Source organism: Diceros bicornis, chromosome 20, assembly GCF_020826845.1.
Source record: "Diceros bicornis minor isolate mBicDic1 chromosome 20, mDicBic1.mat.cur, whole genome shotgun sequence".
Classification (NCBI taxonomy): domain Eukaryota; kingdom Metazoa; phylum Chordata; class Mammalia; order Perissodactyla; family Rhinocerotidae; genus Diceros; species Diceros bicornis.
The window spans coordinates 47,675,814-47,688,590 of NC_080759.1; positions in this window are offsets into that span (position 1 = coordinate 47,675,814).

Genomic DNA, 12,777 nt, shown 5'->3' on the forward strand with positions numbered 1-12,777 from the left:
AAACACTAGAAAGCCCATTTTTGCTTTTTTTTGGCACAGGATAACTGGAACAATCAGATCATGTATTTAGTTGGCATTGCATCAGGACAGATTTGCTTGCTTAACCTAGAAAAGAAATCGGAATATTACACTAGTTGACTTGAAAGTTAGAACATGTGTTCATTCCCTACATTAGATAGGATTCTCATTGTTGACGCAGAGCTCAAGACACCTCTTCATAGAATATTAAGTTTCAGGACAAGGGCTAGTCATTACAAAAATCTCTTTACCCAGTACTCATTTGTTAACTTGTTTATTTTAGTCTAATATAGTGACTTGACTTTGAACTTTGCTCTGCCTCATCATATTCCCACTTTTCCCTTAAGATTTTTAAGTAGTTCAAAAAATATTGAGGACTTCCTAGGTACTAGGTACTGTATACTAGATGCTGTGCATACAGTGGTAAACCGAGGTCTCCTAACTTGTACTACAATGTAAGTTCCATGAGAGTAAGGGCTTTGCTTTGTTTATTACTGCTCCCTCTGCACCATGAAGAAGTGCTACTTAGAGCTACTTGAGTTGGAGAGCAATTCTAGTCAGATACCTAGATAATAATAGCTATCACATTTATTGAGGGCTTATTGTATTGATAGGCACTCTTCTCATATCTATGTATCTATATCTGCATAGATAGACATATATTGACAGCTATGTGTATCTATCTAGATATACACATAGATCTATGTATATCTATTCTATCTATCTCTCTACATATACATACATACACCTAATTCTCGTTATTTGTAGTCCTTGTATTCTGTAAAGTCACCACAAGCACTAAATTAGCAAATAATGAACCATTACTTCTAGGGGAATACAGAGTTAGGTTCCTGCAAGCATCTGATCACAAAATTTTTATCAACTGATCAATACATAACCTTGTTTCTGTTTAAAGACACTTAATTTAATATAAGTTGTTGGTTCATTAACATCAGACTCACAGCCAACGGCACTGTAACTCACAACTAAACGAAGCTGATCTAACACATTATTTACTCCATACGGCACATCACAGCCTTCTTGTGCTTTGGAACACCAGACAGGAAGGGCTTCAGCACTGCACTTGTAGGCCATTTTAAACAGCGAAATCACCCAAAAAAAGCACAAAAATGTGAAAAAAGTAGTGTTAATTAGATTGAGAAAAAGACACTTGTTTTCATTATGAAAGCCGAAAAAAGAAGCCAGAGCATCACCTTGTTCAAGCTCACTGGGAGCATGGCATCAGGCGATTCAAATGTTTTGCCACCCTGTGCATGTCCACAAATGGCCACAAAAGTGCCAGTATTGATTTGGGGGTTACCAATAAATTTTAGCAAGTAGGCAACTTCGCAAACACAGAATCCACAAACGATGAGGATTGACTATATACGTATATATACACATACAAAAATCATGTCTACAGAAAAACTACACAACTTTAACATAGGCAATGAAGACATTGAAATTGTTAAAGATTTTGTCTACCTTGGTTCAGTCATCAATTTAAAAGGAGACTGCAGCCAAGAAATCAAGAGAAGACTGAGACTTGAAGGGCAGCAATGAAAGAATTAGGAAAGATCATCAAGTGTAAGGAAGTGTCACTAGAGATAAAGGCCAAGATTATCCACACCCTCATATTCCCAATGACTATGTATATGTGTGAAAGCTGGCCAGTGAAGAAGGCTGACGGGAAAAAGATGGATTCATTTGAAATACGGTGTTGGAGGAGAGCTCCATGGATACCCTGGACCGCCAGAAAGATGAACAAATGGGTCCCAGAGCAAATTAAGCCCAAACTATTGCTAGAGGCAAAAATGATAAAACTGAGGCTGTTCTACTTTGAGCACATCATGAGAAGGCAGATTCTTTGGAAAAGACAATAATGCTGGGAAAAGTAGAAGCCAGAAGGAAAAGAGGAAGACCAAACAGGAGATGGATTGACTCCGTAAAGGAAGCCATAGGCATGAGTCTACATGAGCTGAGTAGGGCTGTTGAGGACAGGACAATGTAGACATCACTTATCCATAGGGTTGCCAGGAGTTGGAGCCGTCTTGACAGCATGTAATAACAACAATATGTGTGAGTGTGTGTGTGTATGGCTGTTGTTAGCGTTAAATGTATACAAACATTTAATGGGAGATAATAACGGGAGATGGGAGATAATAACCCCATCTCTATTTCATAAATGAAGAAAACTGAGGGACAGAAATCTAAGTAGTTAGCTGAAGGTTATATTGCTCATAAATTATTTGAACCTAGCGATTCAGATTCCAGAGCTTTATTTACTCTATACTCAGTAAGTGTTAGTTATTAGTTTTTGTTTTGTTTTGTCTCTATTTTTGAATGTTTTTATTGACATATAGCATGAAAGAAGAAAAATGCACATACCATAAGCATACAGCTTGATGAATTTTTGTAAAATGAAGAAACCCACAGAACCAGCACTTAGTTCAAGAAACAGATCAGATACCTGTGAAGCCCCATGGGACCCCTTCTACTCACCACCCTCCTAAGGGCAGCAACTATCTTGACTTCTAAGTATTAGCTACTATTTAAAATGTGATTCACACCACCTGGACCTTGGTTTCCAATATCATTCTTCAATAAAAGGAAACTGGGCTCCTTGGAGAAATGTCTGATTCTGGGACTGAAGCAGGAAATAAACAAGATGAGCCTGGAGCATTCTGTAGTGTGAGAAAGTAAGGAAGTGCTTCAAAAAAAAGAGAAAGCCCACAATGATGGGCATATCAAAAGGACACAGGAGCCAAATGAGCAAGCTCCCAAGGCAAAAGCTTCAACAATTTAAACAAGAAAATAAATAAAACCTATTGTATTTATAACCCAAAGTATAAAATAAATACCGAGGTGTCCATACTGATGTAAATAAATGATTGAGTAAGTAAATAAATGGGGGACAATAGACGAATCTCTCATGCAGAAGAATTCCAAACAGTTTATGTAGATAATCTGCCCTCAAGAAGGTGGAGAACCACTCTCCACTCCTTAAGTGTAAGCTATGCATAGTCACTTCCTTCCAAAGAGTACAGTCCTCCATTGTTGCCCCAGCCCCGAAGGCAGTCTAACCTTTACTGGCCTGTTCTTTAATGATGTCCCCATGGAGGAGAAGCATCCTGGTATGCTGGAAATACATTAAACTAAGATTCAAGAGACCTTGAATTATTATTGCCTTAATTCCAACACACGTTGGGCAAGTCAGAAACTTCTAATCTTCAGATTTCTCTTTGCAAAACTGAGGAGAGAATTCTGTTTTCTCCTCATAAATTCATCGAATTGTGGTTACATGGACAGGGTCTCTAGACTAAGTTCAAATCCCAACATTGCCACTTTACTAGCTGTAGGAACCGAAACAAGCAACTCGACCTCCTACAGCCTTAAAATCCTCTTCTATAAAATAGGGGTAAAAGTAATGCTTACATTCTTGAGTTTTTATGGGGACTAAATGAGAGAATACATAATAAGTATGTAGCACTTGACATTGAAAACAACCAATACATGCTAGAGATTAACAATAATAACAATAATAATATGCCTGCTCTTGGAAATTGAGTACAGCCCTGGTTCAGAACTTCACCCATCTAAGACAAGTCTTTGTTGAAAAGCACAAAGATCGCCTTCTCTGGATTTCTTCTTCTTATGCTTTTATGTCTTCTCAGTCCCCCATTTGTTGGACACATTCTTTCTTTAAATATATTGGCATATTTAATTGACCAAGAGTTGAGTCCAGTTAGTTTAGGAGACCTTTTGCTCTTAATCAGTATCTTTGCAAATCTCTACTCTTCTCTCTTACAATTCAGTTTTACAGTGTACTCAGAGGGCTTTCTCATTTTTCCAATGCCACGTTCATAAGGGACTCATCATAGCCCCCAGTTTTGGCTGTATGTTCTGACTGGAGAATTTTTGTGGTTTCTTTGAGTACATGAATAACTGTATGATTAGATTTCAGTTATAAACATACCAAATATCTACATATAGATCTTTCACACTTGATCTCTAGAAAGAGATAAATCAACTGAAAGAAAATGATGGATGAGTCTGTCACCACTGCAAATTGAATAAAAATGTTAAGCACACCTATTTCTTTACAGACAAAGCCAAGTGGAAATGTAATAACTCATTATAGGCCTTTATTCAGTATGTAATTTCTATATACACTAAAAAAAATAAACTGCAGTTCAAACAACACTAAATTTATATGTACTTTATTCATATTAAAATGTTTCTTGATTAAGGGACCAAAGTAAGCTACTAACACTCTCCAACTGAGACACAGACATCTTTGGCAGGCAATCATGAGCTCCTCTTGTCTCCATCTTCTCTCTCATATGAATGCTTGCATGCCAAAATTTCATCAAGTGCACAATTTTACAAACTTTAAAAACTAATCTGTTTCCTTATTAGTGGTCATTATTAAATGTTTACAACGAATACACACACACAAAAATTTAAACACCTATGTACAACCACTAGTAAAACAAATATTAGAATACTGATAATAAATTAATTCCAACTGCATGAGTCCCTTCCCACTCAATGACTGTGAAATATGCAAAGAAGTTAATACAAACTATTGTCTTATAAAAAAATCAGGAAATATAATTTGATGATCAGTAACTTGTCCAAAGTCATAAGGAAGCAAATGAACATTCGATGACAAGAGGAACAAAGAGTGATAAAGGGAAAATCACTCCCAGAATTGTTAGACATACCTTGAGCTGAGTGAGTCCAGAGGGTTATGAGAGAAATAGGGCTTTAAACAAGAGTAGGGAGAGTCTTCCTAATGGATGATGTATGTTATTACTTCACAGTATGTGTATTTATTTCCCAAATTATGACCATGTGGAAAGACAGCAAGGCCAGGAAAACACTGGGCTTTGAACCTAAAAACCTGGGTTTAAATATCTACTATTACTTACTAATCAAATGTGAGATAGAGAATGCATCAGAAAAACATTGCAATGTTTCAGTTAGCATTCAGTTGCCAATAGGAACTTAAGCAAGGAAGACATTTAACCATCTCACATACAACAAAACCTGAGGTAAGTGGTTCCAAATTAGGGGAAGTAAACAAGTGATGTCACCAGAGACATAGGTTTTTTCCTAGTCTTCCTTGTATCCTTTTTATCTTTTTTCTATTTTCTATATCCAAAATAGGATAGCTTTTTGTCTCATGGTCTCAATCAAAATGGCTACCATAGGTCCAACCATCATTTTCTCATATAACTGCCTTCAGGGCAGGAAGATAGAAGAACGAGCAGAACCAGGGAGCTCTCCCCTTGCACTTGATCCTTTCATGGGAAAGCAAAATCTTTCCCAGACGCCCCCATGTGGAATTGAACTTATATCTCATTGGCCAGAACACATGGTTCTGTCACATGGTTAGCCTTAACGGCAGGGGTAATCACTTTTCAATTCTCAAAGACTTTTCAAGGAGAAGAGAGAATGATTCAATTGCTTGATATTCAACTAACAGTGCCCATCAAAGATACACCTTGTCATTAATGTAATGTAATTTTGTGTTAATTTATGTCTACACGTGCATACACACAGTTACATGTATGTTTCAATCATAAAATAATTGAGATCTTTATACCCTTTTTGCAGCTCAGTGGAACAGAGTAGATATGATCAAAGGGAGATTTCTATGCTTCTCAAAAAAACAAAAATATTGAGACCTTTTAAGATTACTTTAAAAATTAATTTGTTAATAAAAATTACTCAAATATTCCTTAAACTTTGTAAATGTGCTTAAAAATAATAAAACTATACATGTAATAATCACAATTTTAATCTTATGGGTCTTCACTGAATTTGTAGCAATCACTGGGGTTTTACTACACCTGTAATTAAAGCCATTTTTAGTTTCATTTTTAAGACTTGTTATATTTTTTCACTGTTACTTTTAAACTAATTTGTTAGAGGAAACATATAACATTTTAAAAAAACGATTTGGAGTGTAACCTGAACTTTTTCTCATTCCAACTCTGACTGTTCATTGCTATGGAGGAAGTTAATGTAAATCATCAAAATGGTAAATAGCTAATAAGCTCAATTTCTACCAGGAATGAGGAAAATTCTCTTGCTCTTATAAAAGGGAAAAATTATACACATCTAGCAGGAATCATTAGGGTATCCTTTACCCACATAGAGATTGGCCTAAATAGTGACTATAGACCATTCGTAAAGAAATATGAGACCCAAAAAGAAAAAACAGGAAGATGGGCAAGGACAAATTGGTAGTTGTATCAAACATCTAAGAAATATATGAGAAGAAAACTCAACAACTAAACAAAGTAATCCAGGGACTTCGACTGACATATTGCTTACAGAACAATGACTGTGCTTCTAAAATATCTAACATTTTCTAAGAACTCAAGAATAAAAAGTAAACGCCAGTTAGAGTCAGCAGTGGTTGATAATAGCTAAGGATTACTGATCACACACAGATATTGATTTATTTACACTTTGTACTACATAGTCATCTTTTAAGATGATATAATAATGTTACTATAAAGAGTTCTCCTTCTATCATTGGTTTTCAAAGGAAATATATACGTCTAATATTAAAAAATCTTACCAACACTCCACACTTACCGGAACATAAGCTCCATGAAAAGAGGGACAATTTCTAACTTGTTCCCTTTTATACCTCCAGCGTATAAAACATGACAGTGCTCAGTAAATGTTGGTAAAATGAGTGAATATCCATGAAATCATGAATACCAAAGTGCAGTTCATCTGAAGTTAAAATGATGGAAATAAACCTTCAGTGCTAAGAGTAGAGACACTAACATGTAAAGGAACAATGCAAATATCTCAGTCATCCAGGAAAAGTGCAAAAATGTATTGAGTCATCAGGATCTGTTTCTCCAGAGAACAGTCATAGCTCTTTATGCAACATTTAGTAACCGTTTACTGAAAGATGACTTACCTGACACTTGTGGAATCGTCATAGACTCTCTTTCCTTAAACTTTGACCTAACTCAGCCATCTCTCAGGAGGATACACCTCAGCCTCCCACCCTACCTCCACATACACAGATTTTAAGAGGCAAAGAGACTACCCGCTACCTTCACATTTTCCCCCCAAACCACATCTCCCCCACCTAGAAATAAAAACTCCAGTGATGAAGTCGACATTATCAAACTCTATCAATCCCTTCTAACTCCTGACTGTCCCTGATGTTTGTTGAGAATTTGGATACCCAGCCACCAGTTTTTCTTCTCTCCCTCTATTCCTGAAAACACTGGGTATGACATCTGGGTCTTAAAATAGATGATAGATTTCATACCCTGGTATTGAATGCTTAATACACTTGATCTCCTCAACTACAATGACTTTTCCCTCTAAACCCAACTTAGCCACCCCATTCCATGGCAACCATAGGTCTTTGTCTTTACTCTGAAATCTTTCATTTTAATTTTGCCTTCTGCTACCACAGACTCCTATTCTTCCATGTCCCGCCATGCTTAAAATTCTTCCCTATTTTGCCCTAGGTTTAAAAACCTAGCTTGAACTCTCCTCCTAGCTCATGGAGCCCTCTACAATCCATCCACTGGTATTCGTCTCACTTCCCATCTACCACACACAAACAGGATTTCATCTTTTCAGACATCCTGGAAGACTTGTGTTTCCAAAGGGGCTTCAAGCTTCAGTGTGGTACACCTTTTGCCCTACTTTTCCTCCTTTAATTTATTCCTGCTTGGTCCCCCAAAACTGGTCTAAAAAGTATGTATTCCTGTTAAAAGCCTTTCCATTCCCTGCCTGTCCAATCTAGTTTATTTGCTTTTCCTCCTGGTCCCCAGAACATTCTTTGTGTAACTCTAGCACACACGACCTCAGGCAGGGAGCATGTTTTGCTCACACTTATAACTGCAACACCTAAAACAATGTTAGGAAGATGGCAGCTAGCTCAAGCCTTGAGGATGCTTTCCATAAAATATCGAGAACTAACACTGAGAAACTGGAAAATAGCAATAGTTCCAAGTTTAAATTTTTCCTACTCTAGCCTTATATTGGTCTGCTAATATCTTTAGGTATTACTATTCACCCCTAGATAGTGATTGGATTTTATTCTCTTATTAAAGATAAACACTGTATTGCGGCTACATGATGGTGATGGACAACATTTAAAAGTTGAATGGAGGATGAGCAAATGAGGCTAGGCTTTCCAGCTGAAAGACAAAGGGAAAATGGAAGAAAGTAAGTATTCCTATATACTTTAAAAGCCAACAAACAATTATTTCAGTTTCTGAAAGAGTGTTCTGCAAAATGTGAAGAGGCTCAGCACTTGGTTAAAATTTTAGTTAGCAACTAAATTATTTAAAACAAGAAATTTGAACTTGGTTCCATTTTCAAACAAGAAGCACATCAGCAAAATGAGTCTTCAGAATTATCATATAATAATATAAGAGAAAAAGAATTTATTAATCTTATCCAATCTACATGTTACATACAATTATAAAAAAGATATTAAACACAAATATGGGTGATTACTGCCATGTAAGCACTGGCAGTTTAAAATAGAATTACATACAGCACTTAGAGTCTTCTCTGTATCCGAGTTCTCCTTTAAAATCACCACCAGTCCCCTGCTGGTCGAAAGATTAGAGTTGTAACTCAATCTGTGCCATTAATTGTGGAATCCTAGGTTAGTCGACTAACCTCTCTGGGTCTCAGTTTCCTCACTTGTAAAATGAGAAGAGATTAGATGAGTGGCTTTTCAAACATTTTGTTAAGGGACAGAACACGCTTCTTTTTCCCAAAGGAAATCTTACTGGGAATCCTAACAGGGAAAATCTAAAACATAACAGCTCCAGGAAAGGCAAGATGAAGATTCAGCCTCCCCCCTTCCCACTGCAAGCACATCACAGAGCTCTGGGACAGAGTTGGAAAATTAGAAGTACAGGGTGACCTTTGGGGTCTTTTCCAACAATTTTGGCAGGTCCTTGGGTGGTCTGGTGAGTAATGATGATACCAGGGCAGGTTTGCTAAGCTGAGCACCCAACTTTGCCCAAGTAGAAAACAATACATTTTTTCTAGTTCTATCTCAAAAAGTGTAATGGGAGATTTGTCCTGAAGTGGCCTTGGAAGAATCTGTCCCCACCTCTCTGATTATGATAGTGACTCTTTGAATGGCATTCCTCACAGCCTACCTGCTTTTCATCTCCATTTATTCAACTCCAAAATCTGCCCCCATCAGGTCTGTCCCCTGAGCCCACTTGGCCTCATCCTCCTCCACCTTGTGGCTCTCAACACCTGCAGCTTGGCCCTTGACCCTCTCCGAGCCACCACAGCAGGAGGCCCTGATTCAGGAAACCTCAGGTAGATGAAACAGACAAATCATTAGAAAGGTATAGAAACCTTGAGCCATACAGTTAAGAATTTGATCTAATATCCATACAACCCTTACCAACCATTGCTGTCTTCTAGAACAAACGTAACATTTGCAAATAGTGATCAGAATAGGATACGTGCAATGTCCAAGATCATACAGATAAATAGAATTGCACAGGCCCTAGTCTCTAACCAAAATATATACAATTACTAACCATTAACAAAGAGATAATCACTCCTCCAACACGTGGATGTTCAAAACACACTAAGGCATAATTCATGTGTTAATAGGAAAACCATTACCTCTGTCTCTTTGTCTCTCTGGCTGTCTGACAGTCTCTCTTTCCCTCTCTCTGTTTATCACTATGTCTCTGCCTTTGTCTCTCTCTCTGTCTCTGTATCTGTCTCCTTACTTTCTCTATCTGTCCGTTTGTATCTCTCCCTGTCCTTCTGACTCTGTCTGTCTTTCTGTCCTTCTAATGTATTTAATAGGCATCTATTTGTTGGTATATGTTCCTGTAAAATTCGTATTATTTTGTGAGTATGTCACAAAGTGACTAATAAGGTAGTTACCAGTTTAAAAAAAAAAAAGAAGAAGAAGAAAAGAGAAGAATCCCCGCCCATACACCCCCACCCTCACTCCCACCACCGAGTTCTCATCACTGGGACCCTCAGATTCCTCAAGGACAGTAGGAGGAATTCTACAACCAATGACTTTGTGGGCCTCTATGACCTAAAAATCTCTAAATCTCCATGTCTGTCTTGCTCAATTAAAATAACCCAGGGCTGTGCTTTTCCTCTCACCCACCCACATTCAAAGATCCAGTGCACATGATACTTAATTTTCTGCATTCTCAATTCCTAAGGCAAAGTGAGGAAATGCTTTCAAAACTAGTGCAAAATTTGGCTCCTTTTAACTCTTTGGGGAAAAGGAGAGAGAAAATCTCACTTGGCTATTGCTACAACTTACTTCATAATTTGCAAAGGAATTCCCATAAAACTATTGCAGTTAAAAAAATCTATTAGCGCACAAAATGTCCACACATTCTTCAGCACCCACAGCCCAGTTGGTGCCTCACAGATTACCTATTATTCTCCTGATTCACTTGTAAAACCCTCGCACACACAAGTTAACAAATGTCAGAGAGCAAACACAGAGCTCCCTCCAAGCTCAAGAAATTATAATTCTCGTGAATTTATCTGTCCGCGGTATAAATGTTTACCTGCCCCTTCAATGTTTTGGGCATCCCAGACATAGGCCTTAGAAGCCTGTATTTTAAAAGTGAGAAGACAAATAATGCATGCCAAGGGTCTGCTAGCTGATCTCCATCCAGCCCCATTGCAATGGCCTGTTCCACTCCAACTTTCCCTTCTGCCTCCTTCAAAACCATCTTCTGGGGACCAGAGATGAGAGGACTTTGACCTCAAGATCCTGGACTTCCTGTTCTACTGATATTTTGTTGCTATGCATGTAGTTAGTAAACAACAGGTAGGGAGGCATTTGTTCTGCTTGCTGGGATGACGAAATAACAGCCTCGTAGTCGCTAATTTCCCCTCGCTAAAGTGCTGGCTCGCCGCAGGATTCATGCGGTGCCCCATGGGGGTGGAGAAAGAGACTGCTTGTCAATAATACATGAGCAGAGAAAGCCCTAGAAATGTGTGCTTAAAGCCAAATTGAAATGAGGGTGGGGAGGGAGTGGGATGCGTCACGTGGTGAGGTGTATCAGATAAAAGAGCTTTCTCGGAACCCGCATTCTGTAAGAGTTTTCATTACGCAAACTGACTTTTCTCCTACTCGCACGTCCACCTTCTGGGTATGTTTCATACTTAGAAATCCTGAAACAGGAAGAGTAGCAAATACGGTCCTTTCCGTACAAAGGCAAGAGCGGGGGAAGAACAAAATGAAACGGGAGAGCATTGATCAAGTGCGTGTGAGTGTGTGTTTCAGGCCATCTTTATTTTTATTCCTTTCATTCTTCAACATTGATGTCTCACAAATTGCCCACATTGCACTGGTAATAATTTCAATGCAATGATGTTTTTTCTTTGAAAGTTAATTTCCCATCTTTTTGTCCCAATGATAAGGTACAAGATAATTTCCACATCACTTTTCCAACATTTCAAGGAATCAATGGTTCTATATAACACGTTCAGAGATCCCTAAATTTAACCCTTTCACTCAAACTTTTCTTTTAAATTAAACCCTTCATTTATTATAAACTACTTTTCCTTCGTTAGTAACATAGCGTAATTCAAACTTTTCCTGATAGCTAAAGATCATAGTTACAAGCAACTATGTTATCATGTAATATAATCAGCTCCTGATGAGCCAAGACACACAGGATGCTGAGTTTCTACACAGCAAAGTGGTTCAGGTTTTCTTCCACCCAGAGCTGGCAACAGCCCTTCTCCGCCATCATGGTCTGCCATTCACTGAGAGCCTGGGTCAACCATTACCTCTGTGGGCTAGTCACCACTCCCGTACCTTTCCACCAGGCTATGCTTCCCTTATTTTATTTTATTTTGTACTGCTTTATTTTCTTCTACTTCTCTTCTTCCCTCTAAGCTTCTTTCCCTGCCCTTCTCCTGTTCTTTCAGCTCTCAGGCTGGCTCCAGCGGAAGAGTGTGCTGTTTGATTCTGCTCAGATAAGTGACAATTTCACTACATTGAGACACTTAGGTCTCCAGCTCTCTTTTTTTTATTTATTCTAGCTCATTTTGCTGTTGGAAATGTTTTCTTCTCCTCCCTCGACACCTCACAATTTAAGGTTTGGTGCCATTCTGAGAATGGGAGATTGCCCCGAAACTGCCCTCCAGATGACCAGACTCTGCAGTAATTTCCAGGTAGGAGATAAGGCATTGACAACTGGAGAAATCAGAGCAGGAGATTCTTTCCTTTAAAATATACTAACTACAAAATGAGTCGGAAGAGGCATATTTGGAGATGAGTTAGAATTTTTGCTCCAAAAATGAAAAGCCTAATATGAAATATAAGAAGTGAATTCATCAGAATATATGTTACCAAAACCTGAAACCTGCGTCTCGTCTCCTAGCTGGTAACCCTTGACTAACCAGTGATGTTCACAAAGTATATTCTCCAATGGTTTCTCACGTCGGAACCAGGCCATGTTCACCCTCCATAGTTAGGGAGCAACATCTTACCCATCCTTGTATTTCTTCCTTTAAAGGAAGAAAAGCTGAGGTCTGTGGCAGCCTGTTTCACCCTCCCCAAAGCTCAAGCTACCAAAATTGTAGTTGACAACAGTTTGTTAAAAATAGACAAAAGTACCAAGTCTTCATTTGCCTATTCAAATGCCCAAGCTACCTTCCTAGGGAAATGTTAGTTTCAATTACACTTGAATTAAACTTTAGAGTAGGGGAGGGGTAGGTGCATCTATGAGTTGT